Source organism: Pipistrellus kuhlii, unplaced genomic scaffold (genome assembly GCF_014108245.1).
Source record: "Pipistrellus kuhlii isolate mPipKuh1 unplaced genomic scaffold, mPipKuh1.p scaffold_m20_p_8, whole genome shotgun sequence".
In the NCBI taxonomy this organism is placed as follows: domain Eukaryota; kingdom Metazoa; phylum Chordata; class Mammalia; order Chiroptera; family Vespertilionidae; genus Pipistrellus; species Pipistrellus kuhlii.
Window position 1 is genome coordinate 60,983,277 of NW_023425584.1, and position 11,799 is coordinate 60,995,075.

Below are 11,799 nucleotides of genomic sequence, written 5' to 3' on the forward strand. Positions count from 1 at the left end.
CACTTGCCTGTGGTAAGGTGAATAATGCCCTCACCCGCTCCAGCCAAGATGTCAGTGTCCTAACTCCTGGAATCTGCGAACATGTTATCTTTGATAGCGAAAGGTACTTTGCAGAATAACCCAAATTCAGGATTTGAGATGAAGAGATGAGGATGGGCTGCCCAAGTGGACTCAAAGGGTCCTTATAAGAGGGAGGTGGGAGCAAAGGGTCAGGGAAGGCAACGTGATGAAGAAAGAGTCAGCGATGGCTTTGAAGATGGAGGCAGGGGCTACAATGTAAGAAGTCGGGGGTCTCTTGAAGTTGGCAGCGGCTAGGAAACAGATTCTCTTGTAGAGACTCCAGAAGGAGCCAGCCGTGGGGACACCTTGACTTCAGTCCAGTGAGACTGATTATGGACGTCTGACTTTCAGAGTTGTAAGAGAATAACTTTGTGTTGTTTAAAGCCAGAGTTTGTTATTAAGTGTAGCAATAGGAAACAAATGCCCTATTGTGAATGAATAGGGCAAACTGATAACATATTTGCTAGCAGCAGATAATAAAAAGTAGCAATTTCATGATGGGTATGCTATTATTTTTGACATTTTATGGATGAGACAAAAAAAGGTGTAGAGGGATGACATAACTAATGAATGCTGCCAAGATCCAAAACCCAAGATCTAACCCAAACATCTATCTATAATCTTTTCTATTACATGAACTCTGACAAATGCTTCATATTCTATAACTGCAAATCTTTCTCAAGTGGACAAATAGCCCTAGCTGTTTTGGCTTGGAGTTTAGAGCATTGACCCACTGACTGAATGGTTGAGGGTTCGTTTCCAGTCAAGCGCATGTACCTCAGTTGCAGGCTCAATCTCCAAACCAATCTGGGTATGTGCAGGAGACAACACAACCAAGCGGTGTGTTTCTCTCACATCGATGTTTCTCTCTACCCCTTCCTCTCCCTCTAAAAATCAATGAAAATACTATTATCGGGTGAGGATGAACAACAATAAAAGAGGATACATATTAATAATTTTGTTTTGCTTTCTTTTTTAGTTAATTATTGAGATGTTAATTTTTAAGTGTACCAATTGCTTATATGTTTTAGTTTTTACTGAGAAGTGAAAACAATGAACATTGACTCAATCTTTTCAATTGCTGACCCAAATATATTTAATCAACACACAAAATCTCTAGTCTAGATTTTCTTTTCCATTTCAACAAATTACCCCCTGAGTACACCCTGGAGTTTGTCCAAATTTTTATCATCACAAAGTCTATTTCTATTTTTCAACTCCTCCCTTTTACTTCCTGCACTTCAGCCTCTTGGGACTCCTGAATATTTTTCTTATCAGAATGACAGCCATGAGTCAACAATTCAACCTTTCCCTAATTAACCTGTTCAACTGCTTAAGGCTTTAAAGTTTAGAGTGTCCTCTATCCTTTATTTTATTTTATTATTATTTTGTTTTATCTCTGAACACAGAGAAATGACCCAAGCTATTTATAAATACATCTCATGCCTTTTTGTTTTGTTTTGTTTTGTTTTCTTCTAAGCTTTTGGAATATTTTCCAATAATGGTTACAACTCTACAGAACTTTATATTTGCCTCAAGTTATTTCTAATAGAAGTTCTCTTTTTCAGTTATCTCTTAATTTTATGATAATTCCCTATAACATCCTTACAGAGTCTTGGAAGAATACACCAGGGGCCACCCACACCCAACATAACTAACACCCTATAATCGTTGGCTCCTCCACAAGCATCTCTGTCCGTTATTCTTCAGTATGTTGTATATTCGACTTCACCCTGTCAACTAGAATGTATTGTTCATTCCACTGAAAGACCCAAGTCACTTCCACTTTAAAACACTAACAAATATGATCCATCCCTTCTCTTTTAGGCACAGTACCTTTTATGCCTGTGGTCTATACTTCTTCACCCTCCTCCAAACTCTCAGGCCCCTTTAGTCCAGATCTGCTCTGAAACTGTTCCGTCAAAGATCACCAATGATGGTGCAGGGATTGATATCGCCAAGCAATGCTTGTTTGCCTATGATTTACTTACTTCTTTCTCTGAAACATTTGAAATATTTTTAACCAGTCTCTCGTTTCCAACCAGTCTCTTCTCCCTTGGTTTTCTTCTTTAAATCTATTTCCCTTCCTACCTCTGCTATCTGCATTAATGGAACCATCACATAATACTGATAAGTTAGAAACCTGGTAACCATTGTTCATCTTCCTTAAGTCCCAGTGAACTTGAATGCCTAACACTTATGGAATCTAGAATCTCGTCTCCCTCCCATTTTTTTCAAGGCTGGAGCAAGTGTCACCATTTCCCATCTAGATTACTGAAGCAGCCTATTCCCCTTCCTGACTCCAGCCTGTCCCTCTATTTCATTGTCAACTCTGCTGTCAGTTACCTTTTAGCATATAATACTGAGCACATCAAGTCCCTGTTAAAAGACACTTCAACATTTCCTCTAATTCACCTATTAGCATTTCCTCTCTTTTTACAACCATCTAATTATCTGATAAGCCTCCTTACACCCCAGGGGTGAGGGAGTGATTTCTGCATTATAGTTATGGAGATTGCCAAACACATGACACCTGATACTGGACAGAGGTGATTTAAAGATGAAACTGTGGGAGGCCGACTCTAATAACTAGAAGGTAGGGTGACTCCAGGGCTGAGCAGGATGACTACAGATTCCATCACCATATTTAGGATGGTGCTCAGCTGAAAATTCATGAATTCTCTTTTTAATTTTTTGAACCACAGTTGACCCTGGGTAACTAAAACCACAGAAAGTGAAACCGCAGAAAAGGGGAGACTGCGGTACTAGTCATTTATATAAGAGCAAATTACTTAGCCAATAGGAGGGAGCCAATAATCTTAACAACATTGAGGATTGGATGGGAGGGCCTTCATGGGCCCCACAGTATTAAGGTTGTGATAATGCACGGTGAGAAGCCATTCACTCATTTCAGGTTTGGGAGCATGCCGAATTGGACTGTTAAGTGAGGAAGTAGTAAGGATAGTCACCCCTTAATGCATTAGGTCATATGTAAATATGCCTTATGGTTAAATGCCTGAAAATTATTTGCCAAGATTGTAGCAATCTAATGCGATATTGTTTTGACTCTGATAGCTGTTTCAGCTTACTAGACATGTAGTTTTGTAAGGAATTTCAATATGACTTATTTTTTTCAGACATAATAGAATATTTTTTAAAGCCAAATATTGCTGCATGCTTTCTAAAAAATATAATACCAACATCTTTCGTTGCAAAAAGAGTTCATGCTCTAATAAATTTGATTAGTTTTGAATTCTGATTGTAACCACAATATTAAATTTATAAATCATAAGTAAACATGTGGTCATACATTTATATAAATACTCACAAATAAGTAATTATGTCAGCAATAATTTACTTATCTCTTCCTCCTGCAGAAACAAATAAAACATTCAAACAAAAATCACAGATGCACAAGGGAGGGGGAGGCAGAGGTAGGTGGAGATGGGCAAAAGGAGGAAAGAGTGGGGTACCCCTGCAATAACATCAACATTAAGAATATTTAATGAGCCGAAACCGGTTTGGCTCAGTGGATAGAGCGTCAGCCTGTGGACTGAGGTGTCCTGGGTTCGATTCCGGTCAAGGGCATGTACCTTGGTTGCAGGCAAATCCCCGGTGGGGAATGTGCAGGAGGCAGCTGGTCGATGTTTCTCTCTCTTCAATATTTCTAGTTCTCTGTCCCTCTTCCTTCCTCTCTGTAAAAAAAATCAATAAAATATATATTTAAAAAAAACACACCAACAAAAAAAACTTTAAAAATTTTTTGTAAATAAATAAATAAAAATAAAAAATAAAAGAATATTTAATGAAATGTCATTGCGGGACAACACTTAATGAAATACTACTTCATTGTTCATCAACCAAAGTGACAATAAAAAGTTTCAAAGATGCAGGTATAAAGTTAAAATGAGCATACTGGCTCTGTGATATTTCTGCCATGGGCTTTTTAACACCTGTCGATTAGTCAATGAGAGGAAACGTCGGGGGCTGAAGATATGCCAGTTCTGTGAAAATTCTTTCTCAAAATAGTGATGAGCAAATTGTGAGTCCGACAGAAGCAGACAGCGACCAGACCTCAGATTTTGTGTGGCAGAGCAACTGTCTTCAACGGCTGACATTTTAAAAATACTTAAATCCCACTTTGGTCCAACAGCTGATTTCCTCCCTTACCATACACTTCCCTCCTTTCTGTTTTTCCGGAGAGTGAAAGCACACCCTTCTGAGTTAGACTTCCTTTTTCCTCTGATAAGCAGCTTCTGAAACTGTTATACAGCTGCTCCTACTTGTCTGGCAGTGACCACTCCACTTGCAACTTTAACATTCCCTCGCTAAGTATCTTTACGAAGCATGCAATGGAAAATACAAACTTTAAAAGAAACGAAAGGCCAGGAGTTTTGAGTTTGTTCAAATAAGTCTCAAAGCCATTTCTATTTTAATTTTTACTTTTTTTTTTTTTTTTTTTTTTTTTTTGAGTTCAGAGAGGAAGGGAGAGGAAGAGATAGAAACACCCATGATCAGAGATGATCATTGATGGGCTGCCTCAGTCATGCCCCACATTGGGGATTGAGCCCACACCCCGGGCATGTGTCCTGACCAGGAATGGAACCTTGACCTCCTGGTTTGTAGGCCGAGGCTCAACCACTGAGTGACACCAGCTGGGTACATAGCCACTTATAGATATCCAATTATTGTGGTATATTGGTCTTTCTCCTCTAGTGACCAAATATTTTTTTTAATATATATTTTATTGATTTTTTTACAGAGAGGAAGGGAGAGGGATAAAGAGCTAGAAACTTCGATGAGAGAGAAACATCGACCAGCTGCCTCTTGCACACCCCCTACTGGGGATGTGCCTGCAACCAAGGTACATGCCCCTTGACCAGAATCGAACCTGGGACCTTTCAGTCCGCAGACCGACGCTCTATCCACTGAGCCAAACCGGTTTCGGCGTGACCAAATATTTTTAAAAATAAGCTGTCTCATTCAGTCAAGCCTTTATTTCACTTTATATTAACTCAATTTAAAACTTTAAAATCTTCAGCCATGAAAAGAATGTTTTTATGTTTTTAATAACTCATTCATATGATAAATACAAACGGTTTCTTCTTTCCACTATCATTTTATACTGGGTTTTTCTATGCTATTATAAACATTTCATAAACATCACTTCCTATGACCACTTTAACATTACCCATGTTCACTTAACACTAGAGATTTAGGTTGTTACCAAATTTTTGCTATTGTAAATAATGTAAATAGTGGGTAAACATAATATCATATATGTCCACAAAGAAGAGTAGGTGAGGACAGATCAAAGGATATGAACATTGTAAAGCATGAACATTTCAAGTTAAACCACTGATAAACGGATCTAAAGATTTGAAAATTCACAGATAAGAGCTCATCTGGAGTAGAAGACACTTTGTTTCAGGGCTTTAAAATCAATGATGATAGTTTTTAATGGTCTGAATAAAAACATATTATGTGTGCGTGAATTGCTTTAAGCCTCTAAGTTCTGGAGTGGTTTGCTATCAAACAATGCATAACTGATTCACAATTTAGGATTTTGTGAATGCAGCTCATCCAAGTGTAGTTGTAGAACCAGAGAGTTATGGATGAACAGAGGTGAAGATACATAGATATTAGCAGACCAAACAATGCATATGAAGCAATATGCCTCCGTGTGGAATAAATAGACAAATGCGTGCTGTGGTCGCCCAGGATGATGGCATGACTTGGGGTAAAGAAGAGAACCAAGAGTCCAACTGAATCCAAAGTACTGATTGAAGAGGTAGGATAGAGGATGGTCAACTTGAATGTCAGGAGCTTCATTCAAGAACAGAACTTTTTATAAGAAGAAGAAATAATTATTTGGGAGCTGGTCAGGGACCCAGGGAAAGACCACTGATCCCATGATTCAATCTCAGATGCTCCTGGAAATGGGTTCTATTAGTAAGTGTGAAAGTGCACGGTAAGCTGCTTTCACCATACCTTGGGTGAGGTATGATGAAGACAAGTGCAGATCAAGAGGGAGAGAAACCAGAAAGAGTTTGACAGTAGTTACTCACAGTTCCCTGGGAGGGCCACTCAGAGAAAGCACCAAGGTCCGTAAAAAAAGCAGGAGAGCCCTGACAGCATGCTCAGTGGTTGAGCATTGACCTATGAAGCAGGAGGTCATGGTTCGATTCTCATTGAGGACAAATGCCAGGGGGCATGCAGGAGGCAGCCAATCATTGTTGTTGATATTTCTATCTCTCTCTCCCTCTCCCTTCCTTTCTGGAATCAATATATTTATATATTTGTTTTTAAAAGCAGGAGAAAGAGAACTGTGGGTTTGAGCCCTTATTTTGGCTTCTCTAGAAAGGAATTGGTGAGGGAGAGAAGGCAGGTTTATAATTGGCTAATCTGTCTAATTTAAGAGGGTTTGGGGGCACAGGACTGTCCCTGGCTGTCAGATACCTAGCCCATGAGTAGCTGGGTGTGAGGGCCCAATATATAATAGTAGATGGTTGGGGGTATAAACTTAAGGGGATATTCAAGAAGGGAACTGAGTAACATTTTATAAAAGGAAAGATTAAACTAAATGCACATTTCCCAGCACACACATTGAGATGAGGTTGTCAAGTTTAACTGGGATTTCCAAAAGTTACTGCCCCAGTGCATAGTCTGGAATGGGGCAGGGTGTGATGGTGGGACTCTGCATAAGGTACTGTTAATTCAACAAAACACTTACATTGGTGTAGTGGTGGATTTATACAGTTATAGTTCTATTAAAAGTGAGCACCTATTTTATTTGAAACTTAATAATACCTTACAAACTTTATTCACCATTGACCTAAATAATTCCGATATTCCATTCTCTAACACACCACCACCATGGTTTTTCAGATGTTAACATTTTTATATATTTGCAACATATCTTGTCTGAAGAAATAAAATCATAGGTATGGCTGACATTCATATTCTCCCCTCCCCAACCCAGTTCTCCTAGAATTCTTCCTATGATTCACCTCCTGGCTTCTGGGCTTGGTGCCTTAGGTCTGAAGCCTTGCTGGTTTACTAGTAGTTTTTCTGGAGGGGGAAAAAAAGAAAAAAGGAATTGGAAAGTAGAGTCTATTCCTTAGGGAAACTTTTGACCTTATGTTCAACTCTTATATTACCCTCAAATGTACCCAGAGTTTGACAATTAAAAGTATCTGCAAAAAAAAAGCAGCTGGTGGTGCCTTCAGTTCCCGCATTTCTCTGACACTCTGTGGGACAAGCCTTGCTCCTTATCAGCATCTCTCTGCAGGGGTCTAAGTTTTGACCTTCTCTGCTCTCTAGGTAGACCACTGCTTCAACTGTTCTCCATTTTCCAACGATTTTGGTGATTTCTGGCATCTTTTACCATCTCCTACCCAAATCTCTGTCCTTTTTGGTTTGTACTACTTACATTTGAGGGTTTTAAAGCCTATGTTCAATCAACCAAGTTTACCAAGAAACTCTTTTACATAAGAAACTGTATCACATGTAATGATGAGGCATTATCTAAATAAAAGAAGACTTGATATTCAATTCTAAATTAACCAAAATTTTTTAAAATTTTATTTTTGCCTCTTTGGTTTCTGCTACCACATGTCTGGAGAGAAATGCTTTTTCTACTTGGAAGATTAAAGTATTAGACTAATCCTAAAGAGATGCTATAGGATATGTGAGATATTGGTTGTAGAGCATTTTTACAAGTACAGGAAGGCCGATACGTATTATGAACAAGTGTATAAATCTACAGAGTATATTTTATTTTGACACCCTCTGGTGGCTTAGTCTCATGTTTATTAGCAATATAAAGAAGTCACTCTTTTTAAAAGTATGTTATTTGTAAGTATTTACAATCCCATTTAAGATGATATTAATATAATAGCCAAAATTTGGAAACAACCCAAGTGTCCATCAATAGATAAATATTAATAAGGCTGTGGTACATTTGCACTATGGAATACTATGATATGTGGCTATAAAGAGAAGGAGCTCTTACCTTTTGCAATAACATGGATAGATCTGGAGATTATTATGCTAAGTGAAATAAGCCAGTCAGTAAAAGACAAATACCATCTGATCACACTTATATATGGAATCTGATGATCAAAATAAACTGATGAACAAAATAGGAACAGAGGCAATGATACATGGAATAGACTAGCAGCTGTCAGAGGAGAGTGGGGAGGGGGACTGGATGAAAAAAGGTTAAGGGATTAGTGGAAGAACATATATGCACAGCCCATAGACACAGACAGCAGTGTGATGATGGCCAGAGGAAAGCCAGGTGGAAGGTGGAGAAGAGGTGAGCAAAGGGGTAAGGCATGGAAAATGGGGAAATCTGTAATAGTGCCAACAATAAATAAAAAGAAAAAAGTTGCCGAAACCGGTTTGGCTCAATGGATAGAGTGTTGGTCTGCAGACTGAAGGTCCCAGGTTCGATTCCGGTCAAGGGCATGTACATTAGTTGCGGGCACATCTCCAGTAGGGGGTGTGCAAGAGGCAGCTGGTCAATGTTTCTCTCTCATCAATGTTTCTAGCTCTCTACCTCTCTCCCCTCTGTAAAAAATCAATAAAATATATTTTTAAAATTTTTTTAAAAAAGTTAATAAAATTAGTTATCAGTTCCAAAAAAAAGACACTATCTCCACTAATAAAAGAGTATGATGCAAATTGACTATACCTATCAAGGCCCACTAGCAAATCAGGAGTATGCAAATTACCCCAACAAAGATGGCGGTGACGCAGGCATTCCACACTGCCTCAGCAGCTCCGGGCCTCTGGGCAGCGTGGGAGGGAGGAAAGGCGGCTCCAGCAGGAGCAATGGCAGGGCCAGCAGCCAGGGGCGGGAAGGCCCATTCTTGCACGAATCTTCATAAATCGGGCCTCTACTTAACAAATGAAATAAAATGGAAAGTTGAGTTGTTATAAACTGAATTAAGTCTACATATAGACAGATAATTGCTTGGGATTTTTATCTGGACACTATCTTAAAAAGCACCAATTAAAACGGTAAATAATTTTCTATAAAAATAAGTGAGTTGAGTTTCAATTATTGATTCTTTCAACAAACATTATTTGGGTGCTCTTGATGTGCCAGTCACTGAACTCAATGTAATAAAATGGTTTAATTTCAGTGATCTGCACTTCCTGACTATGTAAACTTCTTGTTATAAACTATGCTTATAATGTGAATTATCATTTTATAATTTTTATCTAACCATATGGGTAAAACAGGTAGCTATTTTTTAAATAGCCATCGAATTACTATTTTAAGATCATCTACCACTTGAGTAAAATTTATAGGCATATAGGAGATTATAGTAAGAAGAGCAGTCCTTATGAATGATACTTTTTCTACTTGGAATCTCATACTGTACTTTTAATTGATTAAGACAAGAGGGGGGGTAGGAGGGGGAAGGAAGGGGCTCCCCTCAGCCCATTCTGCTTTCAGGACCCCTAGAGAGACGTCCGACTGCCGGTTTAGGCCCGATCTTTCTCACAATCCTGGACTGCTGGCTCCTAATTGCTCACCTACCTGCCTGCCTGGTGACCCCTTGCCAGCCCAATCTCCCCAACTGACACCCCTAACAGCCTGGTCACCCCAATTGCACCCACTTCACCAGCCTGGTTGCCCCTAACTGCTCCCCCTGCTGACTTGGTCACCTCCTACTGTCCCCCTGCCAACCTGGTTGCCCCCAACTGCCCCCCATGTCAGCCTGGTCACCCCATGCAGCCTACTTGTTCAGTCATTTGGTTGTCCCTCACTTACTCCCCTGCTGGCCTTGTCGCCTTATGCAGCTTGCTTGTAGGCAGCCATCTTGTAAGGGTATGATGGTCAATCTGCCAATATTACCTTTTTATTTTATAGTATATTTACAATATCTACATGCAAATGTGTTTGTCTATGTATATAATCTTACATTACCATTGGATTAAGGTGCTAGAAATTTATCTTATACAATGCTTCCATAATTAAAAGTTATCTTGGCTAAAATATTTTTTTCTGCTCTCATGCCAAAGTTATTACCAGAGCTAATCTAGGGTACAAAGTGTTACTTACTTAATGCATTCCACTTCAGTTCTCCTTATCAAAGCTAGATGTTTAAAATCTACTCCAGCTTTTGGTGTTATAGCACATAGTGTTCAGGAATGGCTCTGTACTTTAATTTTCCTATCTATAAGTATAAAATCAACCTATCAATAAATTGTGAGCATTTTATGTGCTTTTACATATGTGTATGAATACACAATTTGATTGCCAAAAGATTTTTTCAAAGGCACATATTTAAGTAATGATGGTTACTGGTATCTATAAGAAATTAACAAGGCTTAAAATGTTGAAAAATCAGAAGTCAAGGAATTAAAAGGGTAATAGGCACAAATAATTTTATAAGGGTTAAACTAGAGACATGTATCTATTGCTTTACAATTAAAATCTGCTATATTTGTATATACACCAAAATAGTAAATGTTTCTTTACTTCTACCCACTTTATATGAACGAAACAAATAAAAAACAAAAAAATCTAACTCATAAAAAAATTAAGCTTCAATAACTTACCAAAATTATAGCACAGCCATTTGTCCTAATTTTTCAATGAGAAGGGGAAATGTTTTTACCATGTCTTTTAAACTAGAGAACAAATTAAGACTAAGATTCTTCAGCATGCTTTTGGCCTAAAATTAATGAAGATTACATAAATTTAATTTTTTAGTAATTTTCATATATATATATATATATATATATATATATATATATATATATATATGAAGTCATTCTTCCTAAGAATAAAATAGTCATTAAAAAGTTCATGCTGCCGAAACCGGTTTGGCTCAGCAGTAGTGTGTTGGCCTGTGGACTGAAAGGTTCCAGGTTCGATTCCGGTCAAGGGTATGTACATTGGTTGTGGGCACATCCCCGGTAGGGGGTGTGTGCAAGAGGCAGCTGGTCGATGTTTCTCTCTCATCGATGTTTTTAGCTCTCTATCTCTCTCCCTTCCTCTCTGTAAGAAAAATCAATAAAATATATTTTTTAAAAATGTTCATACTGCCCCAATAAATTCAATAAAAATGGCTGGTGCTTTATTAGTATTCCTCTGTAAAGCTGATTACAAAGTTACAGATATTCTTCTTCAGCTTACCAACTCTATGTATCACTAAAAGGCTATAGTAAACTCACTTGTTCTCTTCTACACCTGTAATTAGTTGGTATACCTTAAAACAACTTAGGTTAGCAATTTCCAACCAGAGTGCCAGAAGAACTTAAAAAAACATGCAATACCTGACTATTTGGTCAGGGGCACTGACCTCTTTTCCTTTAGACTGTCAAATTAAAAAAAATAACAACAACCAGCACAACAATAGCTTTCCTGAGTGAATGCATCAAAAGTATGCCTATTTTCTGTCAGATCAGCAAATATATATATATTAGTGTGCTACAGAATTTTAGTAATTAGTTTATATGTGCCAGAAGATGAAAAAGGTTGAAAGTCACTGACCTAGATGATATAAAAGATGATATAGGAAAATGATATATAAAAGATCATTGATTTCTTTTTCTTTTTCTTTTTCTTTTTAAATATATATTTTATTGATTTTTCACAGAGAGGAAGAGAGACGGATAGAGAGTTAGAAACATCGATGAGAGAGAATCATTGATCAGCTGCCTCTTGCACACTGGGGATGTGCCCGTAACCAAGGCACATGCCCTTGCCCGGAATCG